General features: G+C 48.3%; 1 long non-coding RNA gene across 1 annotated transcript; it reads right to left on the bottom strand.

Moving 5' to 3' along the window:
• Positions 1–2,214: 2,214 nt before the first annotated feature.
• Positions 2,215–7,294, bottom strand: LOC127956572 (uncharacterized). The gene is made up of 8 exons (XR_008153597.1): positions 7,159–7,294; positions 6,108–6,233; positions 5,732–5,897; positions 5,397–5,480; positions 4,981–5,062; positions 4,687–4,770; positions 4,392–4,433; positions 2,215–2,620 (listed from the first exon to the last, which is right to left on the bottom strand). It is a non-coding gene; the product is annotated as an uncharacterized LOC127956572 (long non-coding RNA).
• Between the last annotated feature and the right edge of the window lie 4,125 nt (positions 7,295–11,419).

Raw genomic sequence — 11,419 nt, 5'->3', positions numbered from 1 at the left:
AGTTTATTAAAAAACACAGAAACTCTGGGTACAACTCAACAAAATAAAAGTTTGGTCTAACTCAAAGAAATTATGTAAGGAATTGCACAGTAAAATATACTTAAAAAAAAGATATACTAAAACATTATAATGTTTATTTATGTATTATTATTGTCAGCTAATAAAAGCTATGCTTCAGGGACCATATTCATATAACATCTAAGGATAAATGTAGCTCTTGACTGGTTGAGTTTTTCAAATGCAAGAAATTGATTGCATAAGATTAAGTTTGAAATGATAGTCGGTGTCCTTTTGTAGTGTGCACATATATTTATCATCAATCTGTGACAACTCTGACTAAATTCAGTATATATACGTCTCCCATATGTTGCCACCCCTCAAAAATTCCTGCCCCCTTCTCGCCACCCCATCAATATTTTTCTAGATCCGCACCTGAATGTTTTCAAAAGAAGTCTCTTCCGCTCACCAAGAATATATATATATATATATATATATATATATATATATATATATATATATATATATATTTATATCATCAAACGCACAATAATACTGTGAAATAGGATTTTAATTTGAAATAACTTTTTTCACATCTTTTTCAAATACACTTCAAGGTGCAATATATTTCTGTGATGTACAGCTGTATTTTCAGCATCATTCCTCCAGTCTTCAGTGTGATTTACTGCTCAAGAAACATTTCTGATTATTATCAGTGTTGAACACAGTTGTGCTGCACAATATGACACTGAAGACTGGAGTGATGATGCTGAAAATTCAGCTCCACATAACAGAAATAAATGATCCTTTACAATATACTCCAAACTTTTTACCAGCAGTGTATATTATTAAATTAAAATAAAGGAAAAATGTACACCTCATAATAAACCATGCACACATTCTCAAAGAATCATAAATAAAAATAAACCATTTAAAATATTTAAACAATAAATGTTTTTGACAAATTGGATAGGTTTTTTTGATGGTGGCCACAGTTCTCCAGCTTCTACAGGAAAGACAGGATCGGTGGCCGTATTCACAGAGAATTGTATCTTTCTACTATGTGTCCTAGAAAGAAGATGCATCTTTAAACCTATTCACAAAACTCACAAATTCAGGCCGTTTCCAATATGTTTTAAACATGTTTGAAAATGACCAGGAGCTCTGGAGGTGCTCAGGAAGGCAGTGGTCTTCATTCTGGTCCTGGGGACCCACAGCACTGCACATTTTATATGTCTCTCTTGTCAAACACATCAGATTCAGATCATCAGCTCCTTAGGAAAGAGCTCCATGAACTGAACTGAGTGTGTCAGAAAAGAGAGATGTACCAAATGTGATGTGCTGTGGGTCTCCGGGTCCAGGATTGAAAACCACTGTCAAAAGGTACTCGACTCAGCTCATAAATTCACTCATATCATATCTCATACCATACAAGCAACAACGATTTCAACAACAGTCAGCATAGTTGGTGACAAATGAGCTTCTTTTCTTCTAAGCATGGACCTTGTTTCTGTGTTTCCTTGTTCTCGCTCTTAGTTCCCTGAGCTAGTTTACAGTTCGTGTCTTTATTAGTTAATCATCCTCATCTGTCTGTCCCTCATTTGTCACCCTACTTTAATTCCTCACTCATGTTCAAGTCATTGTCGGGTATTGCTTGTGTTATGTGGAGTTTGGATGTTAGCTTCCTCTGCTGTGGATTATCATTAATAATCACTCTCCTACACATTTTTTTAACCTGTTAACTGTCACTCATGTTTTTGAAGATAGACTTGAATGTGCATGATACAAACCTACATTTTTATAATTCATGACTGAAAACATTTTGTAACATGATTTTGATGTGCCATTTACATTGTAATGCAATGTCTGATTTTAAAATGGGTTTTGAAGGATGAATTTTGAGATTTTATGTTTTCTAGTGATATATAACTTCTGATGATTTCTAAAATGTGATAGAGAAAAAGGCAACGGGGAAGTCTTATTTTTAAACAAAGGTCAAAGCTCCTTTTGTAATGTAGATTTCTGAGGGTGCACTCATAAATTGATCTATTACTTTTCCTACATAATTTTTAACAAAACATATTGGCATAATATATATTTGGGAGTCTTAGACCTTTCCAACGATATATAGTTTGTCAAGATTAGATTAGATTTGATTGTAATATAGTATAGTCAACGTAGGTGTCCCGTATACGGGACGGGGTGGCATTTAACAGGTTAAACGGTAGAATTAATAAGTAACCATTTATGGATTAATATACATATAAACCGCTGTGCCATCCTGCTCGTATGTATCACGCAGCAGAAAAGCCCCTTGCTGTGCCCAAAACAGATTACCTGTGGATGAATATCCAAAACAAGGACTGGAGAGAGGTTGTCCCTCTCCATTTCATAATTGTCGAATGAAAGAAAAGTTTCATAATTACAGGACACTTATAAAACACTTTATTCAAAATGATCATGCATCATTACGCTAGTCATTGCACAAGTGCAGTCCTTTCAGTTTCGTGGTTCAATTCCAACGAGTGTTTACATGCACTCTCAATCACATTAGAAAAGGAATAAATTGCCCATCTCTGACCTCTCTGTTAGGGTCCGTGTCCTCCTCTCTCACATCTCTGACCTCTCTGTGAGGGTCCATGCCCTCCTCTCTCACATCTCTGACCTCTCTGTGTGGGTCCGTGCCCTCCTCTCTCACATCTCTGACCTGTCTGTGGGGGGTCCATGCCCTCCTCTCTCACATCTCTGACCTGTCTGTGGGGGGTCCATGCCCTCCTCTCTTACATCTCTGACCTGTCTGTGGGGGGTCCATGTCCTCCTCTCTCACATCTCTGACCTCTCTGTTAGGGTCCCTGCCCTCCTCTCTCACATCTCTGGCCTCTCTGTTAGGGTCCCTGCTATCCTCTCTCACATCTCTGACCTCTCTGTGAGGGTCCATGCCCTCCTCTCTCACATCTCTGGCCTCTCAGTGAGGGTCCATGCCCTCCTCTCTCACATCTCTGGCCTCTCAGTGAGGGTCCATGCCCTCCTCTCTCACATCTCTGACCTGTCTGTGGGGGGTCCATGCCCTCCTCTCTTACATCTCTGACCTGTCTGTGGGGGGTCCATGTCCTCCTCTCTCACATCTCTGACCTCTCTGTTAGGGTCCCTGCCCTCCTCTCTCACATCTCTGGCCTCTCTGTTAGGGTCCCTGCTATCCTCTCTCACATCTCTGACCTCTCTGTGAGGGTCCATGCCCTCCTCTCTCACATCTCTGACCTCTCTGCGAGGGTCCATGCCCTCCTCTCTCACATCTCTGGCCTCTCAGTGAGGGTCCATGCCCTCCTCTCTAACATCTCTGACCTCTCTGTGAAGGTCCATGTTCTCCTCTCTCACGTCTCTGACCTCTCTGTGAGGGTCCATGCTCTCCTCTCTCACATCTCTGACCTCTCTGTGAGGGTCCATGCTCTCCTCTCTCACATCTCTGACCTCTCTGTGAGGGTCCATGCTCTCCTCTCTCACATCTCTGACCTCTCTGTGAGGGCCCTTTCCCTCCTCTCTCACATCTCTGACCTCTCAGTGAGGGTCCATGCCCTCCTCTCTCACGTCTCTGACCTCTCTGTGTGGGTCCATGCCCTCCTCTCTCACATCTCTGGCCTCTCAGTGAGGGTCCATGCCCTCCTCTCTCACATCTCTGACCTGTCTGTGGGGGGTCCATGCCCTCCTCTCTTACATCTCTGACCTGTCTGTGGGGTGTCCATGCCCTCCTCTCACATCTCTGACCTCTCTGTGAAGGTCCATGTTCTCCTCTCTCACATCTCTGACCTCTCTTTGTGGGTCCGTGCCCTCCTCTCTCACGTCTCTGACCTCTCTGTGTGGGTCCATGCCCTCCTCTCTCACATCTCTGGCCTCTCAGTGAGGGTCCATGCCCTCCTCTCTCACATCTCTGACCTGTCTGTGGGGGGTCCATGCCCTCCTCTCTTACATCTCTGACCTGTCTGTGGGGTGTCCATGCCCTCCTCTCTCACATCTCTGACCTCTCTGTGAAGGTCCATGCCCTCCTCTCTCACATTTCTGACCTCTCTGTGAAGGTCCATGTTCTCCTCTCTCACATCTCTGACCTCTCTTTGTGGGTCCGTGCCCTCCTCTCTCACGTCTCTGACCTCTCTGTGTGGGTCCATGCCCTCCTCTCTCACATCTCTGACCTCTCTGTGAAGGTCCATGTTCTCCTCTCTCACATCTCTGACCTCTCTTTGTGGGTCCGTGCCCTCCTCTCTCACATCTCTGACCTCTCTGTGAGGGTCCATGCCCTCCTCTCTCACATCTCTGACCTCTCTGTGAAGGTCCATGCCCTCCTCTCTCACATTTCTGGCCGCTCTGTGAGGGTCCATGCCCTCCTCTCTCACATCTCTGACCTCTCTGTGAGGGTCCATACTCTCCTCTCTCACATCTCTGACCTCTCTGTGAGGGTCCATGCTCTCCTCTCTCACATCTCTGACCTCTCTGTGAGGGCCCTTTCCCTCCTCTCTCACATCTCTGACCTCTCTGTGAGGGTCCATGCCCTCCTCTCTCACATCTCTGACCTGTCTGTGTGGGGTCCATGCCCTCCTCTCTTACATCTCTGACCTCTCTGTGAAGGTCCAAGCCCTTTTCTCTCACAATTTTGACCTCTCTGTGAGGGTCCGTGCCCTCCTCTCTCACATCTCTGACCTCTCTGTGTGGGTCCGTGCCCTCCTCTCTCACATCTCTGACCTCTCTGTGTGGGTCCATGCCCTCCTCTCTCACATCTCTGACCTCTCAGTGAGGGTCCATGCCCTCCTCTCTCACGTCTCTGACCTCTCTGTGTGGGTCCATGCCCTCCTCTCTCACATCTCTGGCCTCTCTGTGTGGGTCCGTGCCCTCCTCTCTCACATCTCTGACCTCTCTGTGTGGGTCCGTGCCCTCCTCTCTCACATCTCTGACCTCTCTGTGTGGGTCCATGCCCTCTTCTCTCACGTCTCTGACCTCTCTGTGAGGGTCCATGCCCTCCTCTGTCATCTCTGACCTCTCTGTGAGGGTCCATGCCCTCCTCTCTCACATCTCTGACCTCTCAGTGAGGGTCCATGCCCTCCTCTCTCACGTCTCTGACCTCTCTGTGTGGGTCCATGCCCTCCTCTCTCACATCTCTGGCCTCTCTGTGTGGGTCCGTGCCCTCCTCTCTCACATCTCTGACCTCTCTGTGTGGGTCCGTGCCCTCCTCTCTCACATCTCTGACCTCTCTGTGTGGGTCCATGCCCTCTTCTCTCACGTCTCTGACCTCTCTGTGAGGGTCCATGCCCTCCTCTGTCATCTCTGACCTCTCTGTGAGGGTCCATGCTCTCCTCTCTCACATCTCTGACCTCTCTGTGTGGGTCCGTGCCCTCCTCTCTCACGTCTCTGACCTCTCTGTGTGGGTCCATGCCCTCCTCTCTCACATCTCTGGCCTCTCAGTGAGGGTCCATGCCCTCCTCTCTCACATCTCTGACCTCTCTGTGAAGGTCCATGTTCTCCTCTCTCACGTCTCTGACCTCTCTGTGAGGGTCCATGCCCTCCTCTGTCATCTCTGAACTCTCTGTGAGGGTCCATGCCCTCTTCTCTCACATCTCTGACCTGTCTGTGGGGGGTCCATGCCCTCCTCTCTTACATCTCTGACCTCTCTGTGAGGGTCCATGCCCTCCTCCCTCACATCTCTGGCCTCTCTGTGTGGGTCCGTGCCCTCCTCTCTCACATCTCTGACCTCTCTGTGTGGGTCCGTGCCCTCCTCTCTCACATCTCTGACCTCTCTGTGAGGGTCCATGCCCTCCTCTCTCACATCTCTGACCTCTCTGTGAAGGTCCATGTTCTCCTCTCTCACGTCTCTGACCTCTCTGTGAGGGTCCATGCCCTCCTCTGTCATCTCTGACCTCTCTGTGAGGGTCCATGCTCTCCTCTCTCACATCTCTGACCTCTCTGTGTGGGTCCATGCCCTCCTCTCTCACATTTCTGGCCGCTCTGTGAGGGTCCATGCCCTCCTCTCTCACATCTCTGACCTCTCTGTGAGGGTCCATGCTCTCCTCTCTCACATCTCTGACCTCTCTGTGAGGGCCCTTTCCCTCCTCTCTCACATCTCTGACCTCTCTGTGAGGGTCCATGCCCTCCTCTCTCACATCTCTGACCTCTCTGTGAGGGTCCGTGCCCTCCTCTCTCACATCTCTGACCTCTCTGTGAGGGTCCATGCTCTCCTCTCTCACATCTCTGACCTCTCTGTGAGGGCCCTTTCCCTCCTCTCTCACATCTCTGACCTCTCTGTGTGGGTCCATGCCCTCCTCTCTCACATTTCTGGCCGCTCTGTGAGGGTCCATGCTCTCCTCTCTCACATCTCTGACCTCTCTGTGAGGGTCCATGCTCTCCTCTCTCACATCTCTGACCTCTCTGTGAGGGCCCTTTCCCTCCTCTCTCACATCTCTGACCTCTCTGTGAGGGTCCATGCCCTCCTCTCTCACATCTCTGACCTGTCTGTGGGGGGTCCATGCCCTCTTCTCTTACATCTCTGACCTGTCTGTGGGGGGTCCATGCCCTCCTCTCTTACATCTCTGACCTCTCTGTGAAGGTCCATGCCCTCTTCTCTCACATCTCTGACCTCTCTGTGAGGGTCCATGCCCTCCTCTCTCACATCTCTGACCTGTCTGTGGGGGGTCCGTGCCCTCCTCTCTTACATCTCTGACCTCTCTGTGAAGGTCCATGTTCTCCTCTCTAACGTCTCTGACCTCTCTGTGTGGGTCCGTGCCCTCCTCTCTCACATCTCTGGCCTCTCTGTGAGGGTCCATGCCCTCTTCTCTCACATCTCTGACCTCTCTGTGTAGGTCCATGTTCTCCTCTCTCACGTCTCTGACCTCTCTGTGAGGGTCCATGCTCTCCTCTCTCACATCTCTGACCTCTCTGTGAGGGTCCATGCTCTCCTCTCTCACATCTCTGACCTCTCTGTGTGGGTCCATGCCCTCCTCTCTCACATTTCTGGCCGCTCTGTGAGGGTCCATGCCCTCCTCTCTCACATCTCTGACCTCTCTGTGAGGGTCCATGCTCTCCTCTCTCACATCTCTGACCTCTCTGTGAGGGTCCGTGCCCTCCTCTGTCATCTCTGACCTCTCTGTGAGGGCCCTTTCCCTCCTCTCTCACATCTCTGACCTCTCTGTGAGGGTCCATACTCTCCTCTCTCACATCTCTGACCTCTCTGTGAGGGTCCGTGCCCTCCTCTCTCACATCTCTGACCTCTCTGTGAGGGTCCATGCTCTCCTCTCTCACATCTCTGACCTCTCTGTGAGGGCCCTTTCCCTCCTCTCTCACATCTCTGACCTCTCTGTGTGGGTCCATGCCCTCCTCTCTCACATTTCTGGCCGCTCTGTGAGGGTCCATGCTCTCCTCTCTCACATCTCTGACCTCTCTGTGAGGGTCCATGCTCTCCTCTCTCACATCTCTGACCTCTCTGTGAGGGCCCTTTCCCTCCTCTCTCACATCTCTGACCTCTCTGTGAGGGTCCATGCCCTCCTCTCTCACATCTCTGACCTGTCTGTGGGGGGTCCATGCCCTCTTCTCTTACATCTCTGACCTGTCTGTGGGGGGTCCATGCCCTCCTCTCTTACATCTCTGACCTCTCTGTGAAGGTCCATGCCCTCCTCTCTCACATCTCTGACCTCTCTGTGAGGGTCCATGCCCTCCTCTCTCACATCTCTGACCTGTCTGTGGGGGGTCCATGCCCTCTTCTCTTACATCTCTGACCTGTCTGTGGGGGGTCCATGCCCTCCTCTCTTACATCTCTGACCTCTCTGTGAGGGTCCATGCCCTCCTCTCTCACATCTCTGACCTGTCTGTGGGGGGTCCGTGCCCTCCTCTCTTACATCTCTGACCTCTCTGTGAAGGTCCATGTTCTCCTCTCTAACGTCTCTGACCTCTCTGTGTGGGTCCGTGCCCTCCTCTCTCACATCTCTGGCCTCTCTGTGAGGGTCCATGCCCTCTTCTCTCACATCTCTGACCTCTCTGTGTAGGTCCATGTTCTCCTCTCTCACGTCTCTGACCTCTCTGTGAGGGTCCATGCCCACTTCTGTCATCTCTGACCTCTCTGTGAGGGTCCATGCCCTCCTCTCTCACATCTCTGGCCTCTCTGTGGGGGGTCCATGCCCTCCTCTCTTACATCTCTGACCTCTCTGTGAAGGTCCATGCCCTCTTCTCTCACATCTCTGACCTCTCTGTGAAGGTCCATGTTCTCCTCTCTCACGTCTCTGACCTCTCTGTGAGGGTCCATGCCCTCCTCTCTCACATCTCTGACCTCTCTGTGAGGTTCCATGCCCTCCTCTCTTACATCTCTGACCTGTCTGTGAAGGTCCATGTTCTCCTCTCTCACGTCTCTGACCTCTCTGTGTGGGTCCATGCCCTCCTCTCTCACATCTCTGACCTGTCTGTGAAGGTCCATATTCTCCTCTCTCACGTCTCTGACCTCTCTGTGAGGGTCCATGCCCTCCTCTCTCACATCTCTGACCTCTCTGTGAAGGTCCATGCCCTCCTCTCTCACATCTCTGACCTCTCTGTGAGGGTCCGTGCCCTCTTCTGTCATCTCTGACCTCTCTGTGAGGGTCCATGTTCTCCTCTCTCACATCTCTGACCTCTCTGTTAGGGCCCATGCCCTCCTCTCTCACATCTCTGACCTCTCTGTCAGGGCCTATGTTCTCCTCTCTCACATCTCTGACCTTTCTGTGTGGGTCCGTGCCCTCCTCTCTCACATCTCTGACCTCTCTGTGAGGGTTCGTGCCCTCCTCTCTCACATCTCTGACCTCTCTGTGAGGGTCCATGCCCTCTTCTCTCTCATCTCTGACCTCTCTGTGAGGGTCCATACCCTCCTCTCTCACATCTTTGACCTCTCTGTGAAGGTCCATGTTCTCCTCTCTCACATCTCTGACCTCTCTGTGAGGGTCCATACCCTCCTCTCTCACATCTCTGACCTCTCTGTGTGGGTCCATGCCCTCCTCCCTCACATCTCTGACCTCTCTGTGAGGGTCCATGCCCTCTTCTCTCACATCTCTGACCTCTCTGTGTGGGTCCATGCCCTCCTCCCTCACATCTCTGACCTCTCTGTGAGGGTCCATGCCCTCTTCTCTCACATCTCTGACCTCTCTGTGTGGGTCCATGCCCTCCTCTCTCACATCTCTGACCTCTCTGTGAGGGCACTTGCCCTCCTCTCTCACATCTCTGACCTCTCTGTGAGGGTCCATACCCTCCTCTCTCACATCTCTGACCTCTCTGTGTGGGTCCATGCCCTCCTCTCTCACATCTCTGACCTCTCTGTGAGGGTCCATGCCCTCTTCTCTCACATCTCTGACCTCTCTGTGTGGGTCCATGCCCTCCTCCCTCACATCTCTGACCTCTCTGTGAGGGTCCATGCCCTCTTCTCTCACATCTCTGACCTCTCTGTGAGGGTCTATGCCCTCCTCTCTTACATCTCTGACCTCTCTGTGAGGGCCCTTGCCCTCCTCTTTCACCTCTCCATTAGGGTCCATGTCCTCCTCTCTCACATCTCTGACCTGACCTTATTTTCTTGGGTTCATAAATAAATATAAGGATACATGTTTCTTTGTGACTTCTTGGGGAAGCTCGACACATTTCACTTCAATTATTAACATTCACACAATCTGTATGGGCAACCATCATTCTGTGTTCTTTGCTCGAAACAGCCAGTGGTGCTCATCATTTTTTTCAGTCTGGTTCTTGTGAGATCACCTGGAGATTTAGAACATATGATTTTAAACCACACAAATCAATCAATATCTAGAGAAATGCTCTCAACATACCTCCAAGCACCACTGCATGACTTGTAATGATTAATTTATTTTTACTGGGGAAACTGGAGCATGGTTGGACCGAAAACATGTAAAATACTGTAAAACAAACATTATGTGATCTTAATTATACATGCCTATAAACAATGCTTAAATGCTAAATGAGAAAATGCTTTGGTGTATAATGTGAATAATAATATTCAAAGCATCTTCTTTTAGCTCAATCATCTTAAGTAGCTGTTTCTTCATTTATAGAACCACACTCATACTGATGTATGATTCAAAAGGGAGCAGTAAAGGAGTTTATTGTGGACATGCACAGAGTGATTTATTGTTCTGATTGGACAATCTGTAGTGGTTGACACATAGACTAAGAACTGCACCGTAAACTTCAAAACATTCTTTGCTGTTAAATGTGTAATGTATGAATATATTTTTTCAAATATCAATGAATAATTATGCAAACTGTGAACTTGAGATATCAGAGTTGAGGTGTTTAAAGGGTTAAAATGGCATTAATTAATATCTTGTCTTCATGTTTCTCACCTGCAGTGACGGATCAGTTTTAGAGCAGATCTTCTTCATCATCTTCATCTCCTCTTCCTTTCTCTCATATTCCTCTCTCCACTGCACTCGTCTTCACTTCAGTTCTTCTTCATCCTGTTCTTCAAGGAGTTTCAGTTCTCTTTCACCATGTCGTCTATCTTCTGCAGTAGATCACATGCTTTATCTGCACAGTTAGCATTTTGGTGGAGTTATTTGAGACCTATGGTGAGACCTATGTGATTCACTATGAGCTCTGTGTTTAATATGGATGAGGAACTGTGACATCAAACTAAATCAAATCTAAATAGAGATCTTTGACCTTATTTTTCAAAATATTGGACATTTAATATTTCAGTAGAATTTAGATTTTTTACGTGTCACATCACGTCAAGAACAGGGTCTGGGTCCAAATGCAGTGAAAAATTTTAATATGAACAAAAAGGCCAACAAGGCAAAACAGAACAAAAGTAGGAACGGTTCCAGCACAACCAGATCACATGCAAACACCTCGGAATACAAGTCAGACTCGAAATACACATACGAGATGAACACTTAACAATTAACAAATACAGCCAGGCAGAGTGGTGGGAGAGACAAGCATATATAGTCCAGTCCGTGACAATAGGCACTAGGTGTGTGTGTGTGTGTGTGGGTGAGTGGGTGAGTGGGTGAAACAGGTGTGCAGAGTGAACAAGGTGTGTAGAGTGAAGGTAATGAGTCCGGGAGAATGGAAGTGGGTCGGGACTCGTGACATTAAGATTAAGAATGTTGACTTTGGCAGTTCTTCTGTGTTAAATACAAATGTAATATAGAATCCAACTCTATTAGGGTAGAATTAGAAAAAATAATTGTCAAAACTTTTTTATTTCATGCTTTGTAGTTTAAGACTGATTTTCTGCTCATTACCTTGTGACACTAAGTATGTGTCTGTTGAGTTGATGTTCTTCTCCATCTCTTCATATTTCATCAGTGTTTTCTTCTGAGCCTCCAGAAATGTCTCTGTGGAGTAAAACTCTCCTCTGTTTTCTTCCAGCATCTGCTCGATGTTCTCCATCAATGTGGACACTTGTGTC

Source organism: Carassius gibelio, chromosome A3, assembly GCF_023724105.1.
Source record: "Carassius gibelio isolate Cgi1373 ecotype wild population from Czech Republic chromosome A3, carGib1.2-hapl.c, whole genome shotgun sequence".
Classification (NCBI taxonomy): domain Eukaryota; kingdom Metazoa; phylum Chordata; class Actinopteri; order Cypriniformes; family Cyprinidae; genus Carassius; species Carassius gibelio.
Note: the sequence above shows the minus strand (reverse complement) of the source record. Positions and strands in the feature narration are given on the sequence as shown.